Source organism: Vicugna pacos, chromosome 32, assembly GCF_048564905.1.
Source record: "Vicugna pacos chromosome 32, VicPac4, whole genome shotgun sequence".
NCBI classification, from domain to species: domain Eukaryota; kingdom Metazoa; phylum Chordata; class Mammalia; order Artiodactyla; family Camelidae; genus Vicugna; species Vicugna pacos.
In genome coordinates, this window is record NC_133018.1 from 4,975,122 (window position 1) to 4,989,351 (window position 14,230).

General features: G+C 42.6%; 1 long non-coding RNA gene across 2 annotated transcripts; it reads right to left on the reverse strand.

The window, feature by feature from the left end:
* Positions 1 to 7,230: 7,230 nt before the first annotated feature.
* LOC116276670 (uncharacterized) lies at positions 7,231 to 14,206 on the reverse strand. Of its 2 annotated transcripts, none has more exons than XR_004186136.2 (2): positions 14,072 to 14,206; positions 7,231 to 11,524 (listed from the first exon to the last, which is right to left on the reverse strand). It is a non-coding gene; the product is annotated as an uncharacterized lncRNA (long non-coding RNA). The 2 variants fall into 2 exon arrangements; XR_012066212.1 differs by lacking the exon at positions 14,072 to 14,206 and adding an exon at positions 13,924 to 14,062.
* Positions 14,207 to 14,230: the final 24 nt, after the last annotated feature.

Here is a 14,230-nt window from a genome sequence, read left to right on the forward strand (position 1 = left end):
GAAGTGAAAAAAACTGTATGCGTGAAGGAGGCATGAGAAGAATGAATATACCAAATCTATGATTGTATGGTTATAAATGGAATACCCATTTTCTTAAATTAAAAATGTAAATATATTAAAATCTTATTTTAGAGCCCATTTAACATAGAAATAAATTCATAATTAATCTTAAACTTTAAAAATTACATAAGTAACACATGTGGACTGCACAAAAAATTAGCAAATGTGTGGAAGGAGGAGGAAGAGGAGGAGGGAAAGAAAAGAAAAATCACTGATGGTCCTGCAACCCAGAGGGTTGTTTTCAAAGTGCGGCCTGTGGATCCTTGGGGGTCTCCAACACATTTCTAGGGAGTCTGTGAGTTCAGAATTACTTTAAAGAATACTACAACATTCTCTGCCTTGTTCACTGTTTGGGCATTTGCACTGATGGTGTAAACCAGTGGCATCTAAAATTGCTGGTGCCTTAGCAGGAATCAGGGCACTGACACCAAACTACACTAGTAGTCACTGTATTCTTTGCCCCCATGACCTCCGGGGGTAGCGGGGGGAGTTGGTTTTACTTAAGAATGTCCTTAATAAGGCAAAAAAAATTAATGTATTAAATCTCAACCAAAACACCCAAAATAGGGTCATCCTATAGACCTGGACTCCAGGCTTACCCCTATGGCCTTTGGCAAGAGTCCTACCCTTTCTAAGCCTGCTCCTTGTAAAATGGGAGTGGGGCACTGTGCTCACAGGTGTCTCACGAGGATCAAACAAGAATCCTCGTAAAATGCTTAGCACGGTGCCTGGCACATGGTCCAGGCACACTCGATTTCAGCTCTTATTAATATTCATCTGTCAACATCCAGGAAAGAAAATGTTACAGGGAAGAGTCAGTGTCCACTCAGCAAGTTTCCAAATTCTAAGGGTCTGGGTTCCAGCTAAGTAAGAGAAAACAGTCTTGCACATGAGACTGTGGGACCATCTTAGGCCACATAACTGAAGGGGGTCAGATTGAACCTCCCCAAAACACGCCACCTTGGCATGTAGATTCTTTAGCACTAAAGGCAGTTGAGACCCTGCAGGCTCGAGAGAAATGTCTGTCTCTCCCTTAACTGCCTAGAAGAATTTAAATTGTAGGTATTTCCCAGAATGAGAGTTATTACCAGATACAAATTTTATCTGAGTGATCCATCTGGATAGCAGGGCGAACATCTCATTACCAAGCATCTGCTCTACTTCTTGTCCTGTGAATTGTCCTGTTCTGTGAATGGTCCTCCTGCCTGTTGAAGCCCTGAGGCCCAGTCCCATTCCTTAGCTCAGGGTGGCACATATATCTCATTCTACCCTCTGTCTTTGACTCTCTCATGTACGTAAGGTTCCTGTACTTACAAAATTAAATCTGATTTTCTGTTACTGTGTCTCATGTGAATTTGATCATCGGACCAGTGGAAAGAAACTTTAAAGGGGAGAGGGAAATTCTTTCTCCTCAACATGATGCTCGGAAGCGTCCGATGATGCTGTGGCAGGATTTGAGTAGTCCTGTCTGATAGCCTTCCCCTTGTCCTCCAAGGGTAGCTGTCTTAACAGGACCCCAGGAGGGGACACACTGGAATCCTGCTAGCAGGTCCCAGGAGAGCTGTTCAGACAGATCCTTGGAACTGTCTGGAATTTGCAGATAAGAGAATGAGAAGCAAGCTACAAAGTGGGAGAAAATATTTGCAAATGATATATCTAATAAAAGACTATTATTATCCAAAGAATTCTTAAAACTCAACAATAAGAAAACAAACAACCCAATTTAAAAACAGACCCAAGACCTGAACAGACATCTCACCAAAGATGATCTACAGATGGCAAAAAAGCCTATGAAAAGATGATCCATTTCATATGTCACCATATAGTTGCAAATTACAACTGATATCACTATATAAGTATTAGAATAGCTCAAACCCAAAACACTGACAGCATCAAATGCTGGCGAGGATGTGGAGCAACAGGAACTGTCACTCATTGCTAGTGGGAATGTAATTGTCAATTTCATGGTACAGACACTTTGGAAGATACTGGTCAATTTCTAACCAAGCAAAACATAGCTTCACTGTCAGATTCCACAATCGTGCTCCTAGCCTTTTACCCAACAGACTTGAATACTTCTGTCCACACAAAAATCTGCATGTGAAAGTTTACGACAACTTTATTCATAATTACCAAATACTGGAGGCAACCAATGTGTTCCTCCATAGGTGAATGGATAAACACACTCTGGTACATATACACAATAAAATGTTATATAACTAAAAATAGCAATGAAAAGAAATGAGCTATCAAGCCACAAAAAGACAAAGATGAAACTTAAATGCATACTGCTAAGTGAAGAAAGAGGTGAGACTGAAAAACCTCCAATTATTCCAATTACGTAACATTGTGGAAAGGGCAAAACTAGAGAGATAGTAAGATCAGTGGTTGCCAGAGGTTGCAGGGGAAGGAGTAGGGGAGAGCGGGTGGGACAGGTGAAGCAAGCACTGGGGATTTTTCAGCACGGTAAACTGTACAATAGTACAATGGTGGATACCTAATACTATGTATTTGTCAAAACCTACAGAACTTTACAACACAGAGTGAACGTAATGCATGCAAATTTAAAAACAAGTCATTTAGGAGATCAGAGGATCCCAGGATAGAATGCAGATGGTGACAATCTAACTGTATTACAACTGTATGAAACAACCTCACCAATGGGATAGGGGAAAGGGTGCTGACCTAAGAAACTGTGAAAATGAGTGGGGTCTGTAAGAATAAAGGTAAAAGGATCTGCACATAAGCACTATATCATGAGGGCATGAGTTAATAATTCTGATGTCAGTAGACATGTGTACTGGAATTGAACAATTAAGTAAATGGATGGCAGATTACGGAAGGCAGGTTTCTCACTGTTAAGAGTGGGGGTTTACAGATCAGAATGGGGGAGGCTAGAATGATCCAAATGGTGACAGATTAGAGGTGGAGACATCAGTATGAATTCATATCTAGCTTAATATAGTCAAAGATGGTTACACCTAGAAATATTTATAGGTATGTATGTATACAGCATAATCATATATATACAAACATACTTTTTGCTCTGTCAGCAGAGAAGGCCTAGAAGCAAAAATAGCAGCAGTAAGATTACCAGGCGCCCAGCTTTTGGTTTATAATAACCATTCTCCAATAAGAGGACAGGTTTCCCTAGAGAAGAGGCTGATACTAGGACTGGGACAAGAAATATGCAACGTGATACTAGTACATGCACACACGCTCAAAGTACCCTCTAGTGGCCAAAACTGGAACAACTAGTGCAACAAAATAAAATGGTGTTAGATTGAAACCCAAAGTAAAAAATAAATATCCATGCGTCCATACTGATATAAATGATTAAATAAATGAATGATGACATAGACTGAATGTTGTGTCCCCCTCAAATTCCTATGTTGAAACCTAATCCCTCATGCCATGGATTCTGGCATTGAGGCCTTTTGGGGGTCATTAGCAGCCCTCATGAATGGGATTAATCCCCTTACAAAATGTCACATGGTATTCTGGAACAGAAAAAAAAAATGATAATAGGTTAAAAACTAAGGAACTCTAAATAAAGTGTGTTAATAATAAAGTATCAGTATCGATTCTTTGAGGTATATGGAAATTCTCTGTTCTATCTATTGAATTTTTATGTAAAACTAAAACTGTTCCAAAAAAATGAAGTCTACTTTTCTTTTTTAAAGAGGAGTTTCCTTAAAATGATAACCTCATCATTTTTCTGGGCTTTGAAGATACTTTTGCTGATATTCTTAAATAAATAATCCCATGCTCTGGGGAGTCTACTGATTTTAAGCAACTTATGGAAGGCAGGGGTCTTCTGTGAGACTACATTAAAAGTGATGATATTTTAACCAGCTACTCAAGAACTCACATCTTGATTTTAACTGTTCTTAGTAGAAACTAAAATCTCAGTATCATCTTTTTGTTAGTTTACCAAATATCATAGATATTGATTTTAATTTTGTCTCAATCAGCCTATCCACACTAATTTTATGCTTCTTTTTGCAAGTTTAATTTTAAAAATGTGATTTCAAAAAGTATGAGCATTTAAGAGTCACAGAAAATAGAGTACAACGGTCCAACATGAATCTAGTGGAAACTACAGAAGGAAAAAAAATGGTCAGAAAGAAGAGGCAATATTTGCAAACACAACAGTTGAGGATTTTCCAGAATTGAGGAAAGATATCAGTCATCAGAATGAGGAATCCCAGTGAATCTCAAGCTGGATCAGATGACATAAAATGACATGTTATCTATGAAGAGACAATAATATTACTGATGGATAACTTTTCAATAATAACAATGAAAGCCAGATCAGACTAGAACGAGATCTTCATTGTGTTGAGAGAAATCACCAGCCAATTGGAATTCTATACCCAGTGAAATTATCACTCAAAAACAAAACTTAAGAGTAAAATAAAGGTATTTTAAGATAACCAAAAACTGAGAGTTTACTTGCAGTAGAGTCTTACTAATATACCTCTAGAAAAGGAAAAATGATTCCAGGAGAGAAAGATGTAAAAAAGAATGAGAGCAAAGAAAATGTCAAGCCTGAGGATAAATGTAAACAAATGTTGACTACAGAAAACAACACCCAGGGGGTGAGAAGGGACAGACTGGGAGTTCAAGATTGGTAGATATTGACAGGTATATATAGAATAGATAAACAAGTTTATACTGTATAGCACAGGGAAATATATTCAAGATCTTGTAGTAGATCACAGTGAAAAAGGATATGAAAATGAATATAAGTATATTCACGTTTGACTGAAAAATTGTGCTGTACACCAGAAATGGACACAACATTGTAAAATGACTAAAACGCAATTAAAAAAATAAGTAAAATGGAAAAACAAGAAAACAACACCCACAATGTGTACTATACAGAATTTAAAAACCAAGATAAAGTTCAACAGTTGTACACAGGTCTAGAGGGATCAGGTTGGAGTTAAAGTATACTAAGATCCTTCTACTATTTCTGAAGAGGACAAAGATAATGATTAACTTTAGGATCTGCTAAGTCTTATGATTTAGTTAAAAATTTTGGATAATTATTAAAAGAACAGGAACAAAGCATGTAACTTCATAGAGGGGGAAATGGAATTTAGTGTGGGGAGAAATTAATCTAAAAACAAAAAGGAGGGAGAGGAAAAAGAAACCTAGAAAAAGTGAATAGATAGAACAAAAATTAGAAGAAATAAACCCAAATATATCAGCTATCACAATCCATGTAAATGGATTAAACTGTCCAGTTCAAGAGCAAAGATTATCAGATTGGTTAAAAAAAATCCAGCTATATTCTGTTTTCAAGAGAAACTCCTGTAACATAAAAATACAAGATTGAAAGGAAAAGGTCAGAGAAAGAGATACCAGATAAATACCAACCAAAAAAAGTTGGTTTAGCTATATTAATATCTGATCAAATAGTCTTGGGCAAAAAGCATTAAGAGATAAAGACGGTATTATCAGATTGTCTTTTGCAAGGATGGCTGCATCTTTGTCCACCCCCCCACCCCCGGCCCACGGTGATCTTCTATAATTTTGTCATTCATCCGCAAAGTCTAAACCCCCTCCCTTTGAATCTGGGCAGATTTGTAAACTGCTTGTAAGTAGCAGAATGTAGGATAAGTGATAAGGTCAGAAAAGAAAATGCACTGTCACCTTGCTCATGGCAAGCCTTGAAAGCTATTGTGTAAGCAGTCCAACTGCCCTTAGGCTGCTACCCTGGGTGGACGCCTCAACTGGCCTACAAAAGTAACCCACAGGACTACCTGAAGAGAGAGAGCCCCCAGCTTCTCCAGCCCTCAGACTAGTCCAGCTTTTATGACTGCAACTGCACGGAAGACTCAGACTGAACCATGAGATAACAAAATGATTCTTGTTTTAAGTCACTACATTTGGGGATGATTTGTTACACAAGAAGAGTGACTAGAACAGACTTACTACATATTATATTAATAAAAGAGTCAATTCACTAAGAAGGTTTTTTAAAAATCATTCTAGACCTAAAAATATAACTGAAAAATATAAAGTGAATTGTGATAAAACTGCAAGGAGAAACAGAGTTCTGGCCTTTGCCCTTGGCTTCTGGGAGATAATCTCTAAACCCATGGAATGTCATGCCTGATAGGAGTGCCTTTGTTTGCCTAGGAGTCTGAAACCAGACAGACAGTAACAGCGTGATTTAGGGTGGGGACTTTGGTTCATGTGATACCAGCTTTGGACTTCCCGAGGGCTGGAAATTGACATCAGCTACACGGGCAGTCAACCCTGTTTATGTGATGGAGCCCCAATAAAGACTCTGGACACCAAGACTTAGTTTCCTGGTTGGCAATACTCCGTGCTTAGAGTCACACATTGATACCAGGAAAGTAACACTGTCCTGAGTCTCTGGAGAGAGGATGACTAAGCTCTACGTTTGGTACTTTGCTATACTCTGTCCCACCTGTCTCTTCCCTTGGCTGATTTTAATGTGTATCCTTTCCCTGTAATAAACAGTTAACTGTGAGTATAACAGCTTTCATCAAGTCCTGAAAGTCCTTCTAGTGACTTATCAAAACTGAGGGTGATCTCAGGGATCCTTGAACTTGCGACTGTTATCAGAAGTGAGGGTAGCCTTGTGGTCTGTTCCCTAACTCCACAGTTGTTACACTTTTGCATGACCTGATTTCCATCAAGAATAGAATGGATAAAGTATGGTACATTCTGCATGGCAGTTAGCATGAGTAAACATCCACACAGCAATAGGGATGAATTTCACAAGCATAATGTTGAATGAAAAAAGCCAGACAAAAATGAAAACAGCCTGCAGGGAACTAAGATCTCCGTGAACGTCTCAGTGCTCCTGCGAAAAGCCCTAGCCTCCTCTAACCTTCTTTAAGGGGAGTAAATTGGCACTCATATAGAAAGTTTCCATCGACTCTCATTTCACTGCCTTTGGGTCTAGGTGTGAGGAATTAATGTTACTCTGGCTGTTAATCTGAGTATCAACATAGAGTTCTTTTCCCTGACCCAGAAGTCTCGTGTTTCTGCAATTTTCATATATAAAAATTACTTATTTGTGTGAGGTGGGTAACAACTCTGGCCCTTCACTGTTCTTTAGCTAGCAGACAAAACATGCTATGAGATTAAATTGATATTTTAAATGTCGACTGAAAAAATTGCACAATCTAAAAGTTGAAAATTACGTTTTATTTGGCAGACTTGCTGAGGACTTAAGCCCAGGAGACAGCCTCTCAGATGGCTATGAGGGACTGTCCCAAAGAGGTAAGGGAGAAGCCAGGATATACAGGAGTTTTTGAAGAAAAAAAACAAACCCAGGTAGTCATAATGTCCAAAAATTACTGTTAATTAAATAAAATACAGACATCGCAAGTTAATGAATTTAGTGCTTTTCTATGTGTGGGAAGATGCAAGAGTCTGGGCTCACTGAAATCATTCCTTTGATAAACATCTTAACTATCTAGGACCAGGATCCTGATTTTCTCTATTCCAAATCCCCTCAGGGTGCAGTCTGGGCAGCTGCAGTAGCTGACAATTTGATGGTTACAACATCCTTTGTTCACTGATACAACAGGCAACAATTTTCATTCACACAAAGTTCAAAAATAGGCAAAACTAAGGTATGATGTGGGAAGTCAGATTAATGATTGTTTTTGAGGGACAGGAAGTGGAAGGGTGCACTACCGGGAGGGCTCCTGGGTGCTGGTCATCTTCTGTTTCCTGAGCTGGGTGCTGGTTATATGAGTGTATTTGGTTTGCAAAAAATAATCAAGCTATAAATCTATGACTGGTTGCATTAGTCTAGATTCTCTAAGAGCAGATGCCAAATGGGATAAAATGTGCATAGGACTGACTGGGGAAAATTCTGAGTGTAAAGGGAGAGGGAACCAGAGGAACCAAGCCCTGGTCTTTCATTATCGGTCTGCAGGGCACTCACACAACTTGGCAACAACCAATCCACCTTCTTTATCTTCATAGGCATTGTTCACCACTCTTCAGTATCCTTCAAATACCGCAATCAGTGCACCTGCCACAGACCTTCCCTCCACTCGGATATTTTCCCAGGTCACCACCAGTGAAATCTTTTGCAACTAAGCTGCCACCTTGCACCATGGACTCTCTATGCCCACCTACCAACTGGGCTGGCACCTCTGTGCTTGCCAAGCTGTGAGTGAGCCAGTTTCAGATGCCCATTTTATCACGCGTTTAATGGTCTAAGGACAATTACTAGTACCATTTGTATTACCTATGTTCCGCAGTAAGCAGATGCCAAGACAGGGTGAATGTGCAAAAGTTTTTTGGGAAAACGTCTATGAGGGAAATGGAAGGGAGCTGGAAGCTGGGAAAGCAGGAGTCAGCAATGTAGGTCTGACCCCTGTTCCCTCTGCAGAGGGCCTGAAATGTGCATTTCATGGCTAGCACATTTGTCCACTGTTCTGTACGCCTGTTATATTTCAATAACAAGATCTTCAAAGTCAGTAAGGAGGAAAAATTTAAATAGACAAGGAACAAGCTTAGACTTTTGGACACAGGTAGAACCTTTCACTCAAGGGCTCCTGAGATATTCCTAGGTACCAGGTGCTTCACATGGTCATCTCACTTACTCCTCCCTTGAAATGTGGCTACTGTGATGAAGGGACTTAATTTTTACTTGATTTTATTTTAAATTTACATCGTCACACGTGGCTGGGGGCCATACTGGATGATGCAGGTTAGAGGCTTCATTCTTCATTATTATTACCCCAGTAACAATCCCAACACCTTAATTTTTCCAGCACTTCATGGTTTACAAAGCATTTTACTATATTACTCTTCCATGATCCTCATGGCATTTCTTTTCCAAGAGTCTATGGGGAAATGTAATCTCAGCAATGAACAATGTGAAAAGGAAATTAAGAAAAGTTGCAGTTGTCACCTTTCCCGATTTCAAAACCTACTGCAAAGTGACTGTGAGCAAAACAGTGTGGCATGAGGATATACGTATAGACCAATGGGACAGAATTGAGAGAATGGAAATAAACCCTCAAATATACAGTCAGGTGATTGTTGACAAGTTACCTGTGTCATCATCTTTTTTTCCCGCTCTCTTCAGAGACGATGTTCATACATTTATAAAACTGTTCAATTATCTCGTCACATTATGCATTCCACCCTGGGATTCCGCTGACCCCCAAAGTGTTTTTTTTTTGTTTATCTGCATACATAATTCAGTCTTTGTGCTGTGACATTCTATGAGTTTTGGCAAATGCATAGGGTCATATATCATCCCAGATAGAATAGTTTCATCACCTAAAACACCCCTGTGCTTCATCAATTCAACCCTCCCTCCTCCCTCCCATTGACCTTCTGTCAACCATTGATCTTATAACTGTCCTTAGTTTTCCTTTTCCAGAATGTTATAAAACTAAAATCTTACAATACGTAGTATTTGTAGACTGGCTTTTTTTTTTCACTTAGCAAATATGCATTTAAGATTTTCCATATCTTTTCATGGACGATAACTCATGAAACATACCACTGTGCGTTTACCCATTCATCGATTAAAGGACACCTTGGTTGCTTCTAAATTTTGACAATTATGAATAAAGCTGCTATAAATATTCCCAAGGAAGTTTTGTGTGAACATTTAGTATTCACGTCAATTGAGCAAATACCTAGAAGTGTCATTGTTGGGTTGAATGGTAAGGCCCCATCTATCTTTGTAAGAAATTGCCACACTGCCTTCCAAAGTGGCTGTACCACTATTATCCATTTTTTAAAAACAATTTAAAAATATCTAGATCGACGACTCTATGCAATTGGTGTTGCCCTCATTTTACACGCGAGGAAGAGAGGTACAGCGAGGTGAAGTGGCCTGTAGCTTGGCAGTAAGACCAGGTGTGTCTGCCTGCAGCCTGGGTTCTTCACCACAATGGTATTGGAGGATCGGTATTTCACAAAGCATTCCGTGAGTGGACGGCTGTAATGGTTAAAAATCTCTTCCCTTCAGCCCGGAATCCGGCGGCGGCGGGAGCGCTGCGAGCGAGAGGTGCGGAGGGGAGGGCGGGCGACTCTGGCAGTGACTGTGGCGGCAGTGATCGCCCCGCTGTGGGAGGCTATGGGAGCGCGCGCATCCTCTGGGTATCCAGCGCGCGGCGGCTCGGAGTGACCTGCCCCGGTGCTGTAGGGACAGGCCATGGAGCAGTTACTCGCTGAAGACCCCCGGGACCCACTGGTCTTGGCCCGTGGCTCGCCGTGCCTCTCCCAGGCTCCGAGGGCGCGGAAGAGGAGCCGTACTCCGAAGCGGGAGTAGCAGCATGGGGACAGGGGGAGGCGCTGGATAGGCGCGCCGGTGGCTCCCTTGGCTAGGGCTCTGCTTCTGGACGGCGGGCTGCGGCTGCCCGAGGTAAGCGGCGGGCTGAGCGAGCGGGGCGATTGAGCGGGACCTGCAACCATGGCGCTGGCCCCCGAAGTTACACCCTGCACCTCTCCGCGCGCCGAGCCCAACGGGACGGGACTCGGGCGGAGGACCTCCGAGGGGACCACTGCCTCCCACCCCAAGTTCGCGATCATCGTCAATCCTACAGGTTGCTGGGACGGGGCCCCTGCCCTTCCTTTACTCTGGTCGCTTGCTCCATTTTCCAAGCCCTCCCCAACTGCTGCAGACTGGAGTCCCCACCTCTTCACTCCAGTCTCGCTCTCCCCAGACCTCTCCACTTTCTTCCGAGGCTAGATCGTTCGTGGATGGGCGTCTGTAGGGGTGTCTGAGAGTTCCTGGGGAGAGGGGCCGGCTGATGGGAGTCTCTGCAGGGGAGGCTTGACTAGAGAGGGTGCCTTTTCCCTTCGGTAAGCAGCATCCAGGCTGAAGTCCTCCAAGCTTGACACCCCTCCAGCGACACCAGCCTGAGGTCCTAGGCAGCAGTGGGCTTCCTTTGGAGGAGGCCGTGTGTGTACGGGGAGCTCGGGAGAGCTGCGTGCACCATTCGCTTTTAACTGCGCCTGCAGTGCCCAGCCGGGTCAGCAATTGGTCCCAGGCGGCTCACCCGGAGCCTCCTCTCCCTGCCCGGTGCCCGACCCAGCTCGCGAAAGCGGTGTCCGCTGAGCGGCAGGGAAACCACTGCTTCTTTCTGACTTAGAAACGTAGACCCCATTTTTCTTGGATCCTCTGGATTCCAGAAGAGTGAAATTTTGCAGCTGGTTTCAGCTCCACCTTGAGTGAAGACAGAGCACATCAACTTAAAGATAAAACCCGCAGACTTGTTTTGAAGATGATCAGAGACAACGTGACATATAGCTTTACCATGGAAATCGTCAGGGAGCTTCTCCTTCCCGCTCTTCTTTACCTTTTCCTGGGTGTCATACATTAGGCTTAGCATTTGTAATTGCATCAAATGATTCACCTAATGCTTGTCTGGCGAGAGGTGAAATTGATCTTTCCACCTCACCTCTGCTCTGCTGGCTACCTTGAACATATTGTGAGTAGCTAGGAGACAGAAAAGGGCAGAAAGGGGAGAGGACGATCAGAAATGAACCAATATAATCTCATTTTTATAAAAAGCTACCAGTGTGTTAAAAGGAGTTGTGCTGTCTGAAATGAACAATTTAAAAAAAGATGGATAGAGGCTTTCCCTTTTATGATCCTATTCAGTGGCTATTTACATTTCATTTCCTGTGAAGTTTTTCACCCCCCACAATGGAGCAGGTTTTTTAAAAAGCAGGAAAGGTTTAAAAATGAGCTTCAGGGATTGACCACACTAGGTTACAGTGAAGCAGAGTTCTTTTGCTTGCTGGAAGAAGCACCAGCTTCAGCCATTTATTTTACTACAGAGGATGCCTCCTTGCAAAGTCAGCTCTGAGTTGTTTTTAATACACTGTCATGGGGGAAAGGGGGCCTTTTCTTTTCTGAATGTTGAGCTAAATGTCTGAGTCCCAACTTAACTGTTCTCTGCTGAATACCTAATGGTGATTGACTCCCTGTCCTGACCCCTGGAATTTGGTTGATGGGGCTGTCTTGAAGCCAGCTTGAAACCAGAGTGAAGGGGACCTGCCAAAAGCCTCTTAGATGGAGCTTTGCTGGCTGTGAAACTAAGGCTAGCACCTCTTGTCTGCAAGCTGTTCTTCAAAGGACTCCTAGAAAACATACTGCACACTCTGCAGGCTTATTTACAACAAATGTCTTGCACAGATCGTAGTAATGTTCAGGACACATGGAATGGAGCAGTACATCTGACTAATATTTCCCATGTAATATTTTACTTTCTGGGGCAGGAAGCCCATGACCCTTAGCATCTGTCAGAGATTCCCCAAGAAAGGAACGGTAAGCAGCCTGGAAATCTTGAGAAGCCCATGCACCTGGCTTTGGACAGTTGGATGCAATGGGAGTTTTCAGAACAAATGGTGTGTTTCAATGTTCCTTAAGTTCTCCCAGCCCAGGAAGGTTCCCATTCCTTAAAAGCCAGAAGAGGTGCACTCTGGGGACATGTTTGCTGAGTAGTCTTACCACACTCTCAGCGTTGGCCCTACATTGTTCTTACATATGCAAATAATTTTTTTTTTTGTTCTGAAAAATAAAAATCTCTTCCCTTTACAGAACTAAAATCTGCCTCACTTGGTCCTGGAGTCACATTAACAGTTTCCACAAAACAGAGAGAAGGGAACTGAGTGTTGGGTGCCCCGGCCTGTCCACAACTCATTAGGCAGTGGCATGTGATTTCAGCAGCAGGCCCTGCGACAAGGCTGCCTAGTCAAAAGTCCGTTTTCTACTACTCATCAGCTGAGTGACCTTTGGGTGAGTCTCTTCCCTTCCCTGAACCTTAGTTTCCTCACCTATAATACCTGGTACCTATTTTGAGTTCCAGACCTGAAAGTACAATTACTTTCCTAGACACCTCCACCCGTGTCTTTCACTGACCCCTCCAAATCAACATGAGCAAAACAGGGTACCTCCTGTGCAGAACCAGCTACAAGATTTGCAAGGGCGCAGCGTGAAATCAAAGTGCAGAGCGCCTTCTTAAAACATTAGGAAGAATTCAAGACAGCAGTGGAGCAGTAGATCAAGCACAGGGCCATGGGTGACTGGGCCGGCCAGGTCACACGCCCCATGACACTGGCCTTGCTCCTGTGTTCCTTTGATGAACCAGCCACTGCTGTCCCCTTAGGTCCTTCCCTCTCCTCTTGCCCGGTCACACCCTCCATGCTCCCATCATAATGGACTTCTGTCATTCTCTGAATGTCCCAAACTTTTGCCTCTGGCCTGGATAATCTTTCTCCTTTCTCTTTGCCAGCCCCTCTCCTTTTATCCTCAGATCGTTTCTGAAACACTGCACGGTCTTCTGCTGTGAGCACCACATGACCCTAGTTTTCCTCACACCTCTCTGGCAAATTCCTTCCAAGTCTTCACAAGCTCGCTGTCCCCAACCTGGTTTTCATTTTACTCCATTTTTCATTGTTTGTAGAATCACTAGGTTTTTATTTTGTTTTAGCTTTAATTGAAAGTAGATAATAAAAAATGCATTGTTCAAAACAAGCACGTTAGTCACTGCTTAAAGTCTGTATCCGTCTCTAAAGGGTAAGTTCTATGACCATGAACTTGGGTCCGGTCTCATTCACAAGGACCTCAAATTTAAAATTTAGAGGCAATCTCCAAATGGAGTTGAGAGGCCTGAAGGAAGAAAACATCAAACAACCTTACAAAATTTTGTCTACTTCCTAGACCACACCACCTTGGTGTGACTATTTGTATAAATCTTGTAATTATCCTTTGAGGAACACAATAAGGAATCTGCGTACATATATTAAAAGCTCAAACGCGTTAAACGTACATTTAAAAATACACCACGAATTCTGTAACTCTACTTGGCGTTTCGTCAGTTTTCAACCTACCGCTAAGGCTCAGAAAGTAAGTGGTCTCTCAGGCCTCTCCACCTATGTGAGGATAAAAGCCTGCTTTTGCTCTATTTATTCCAGTATCAGCGAATGGACCAAAGGAAAAGCCAACGGCCAGCGGCGAATCGAGCGCAGCCTCCCTTACCGCCCCTGGTGGCCGCTTCTCAAGTCAAAAGAACCAGGTTCCAACGACACCAGCAACCGTTTCCGTGGCAACGCAATTCACGCGGCCTCACTGAGGAGTGCGGCTCCTCTCTGCATCCCAGAAGGCGCTGCGCTGCCTCTAAGCCTTCCGCCCCCTTCC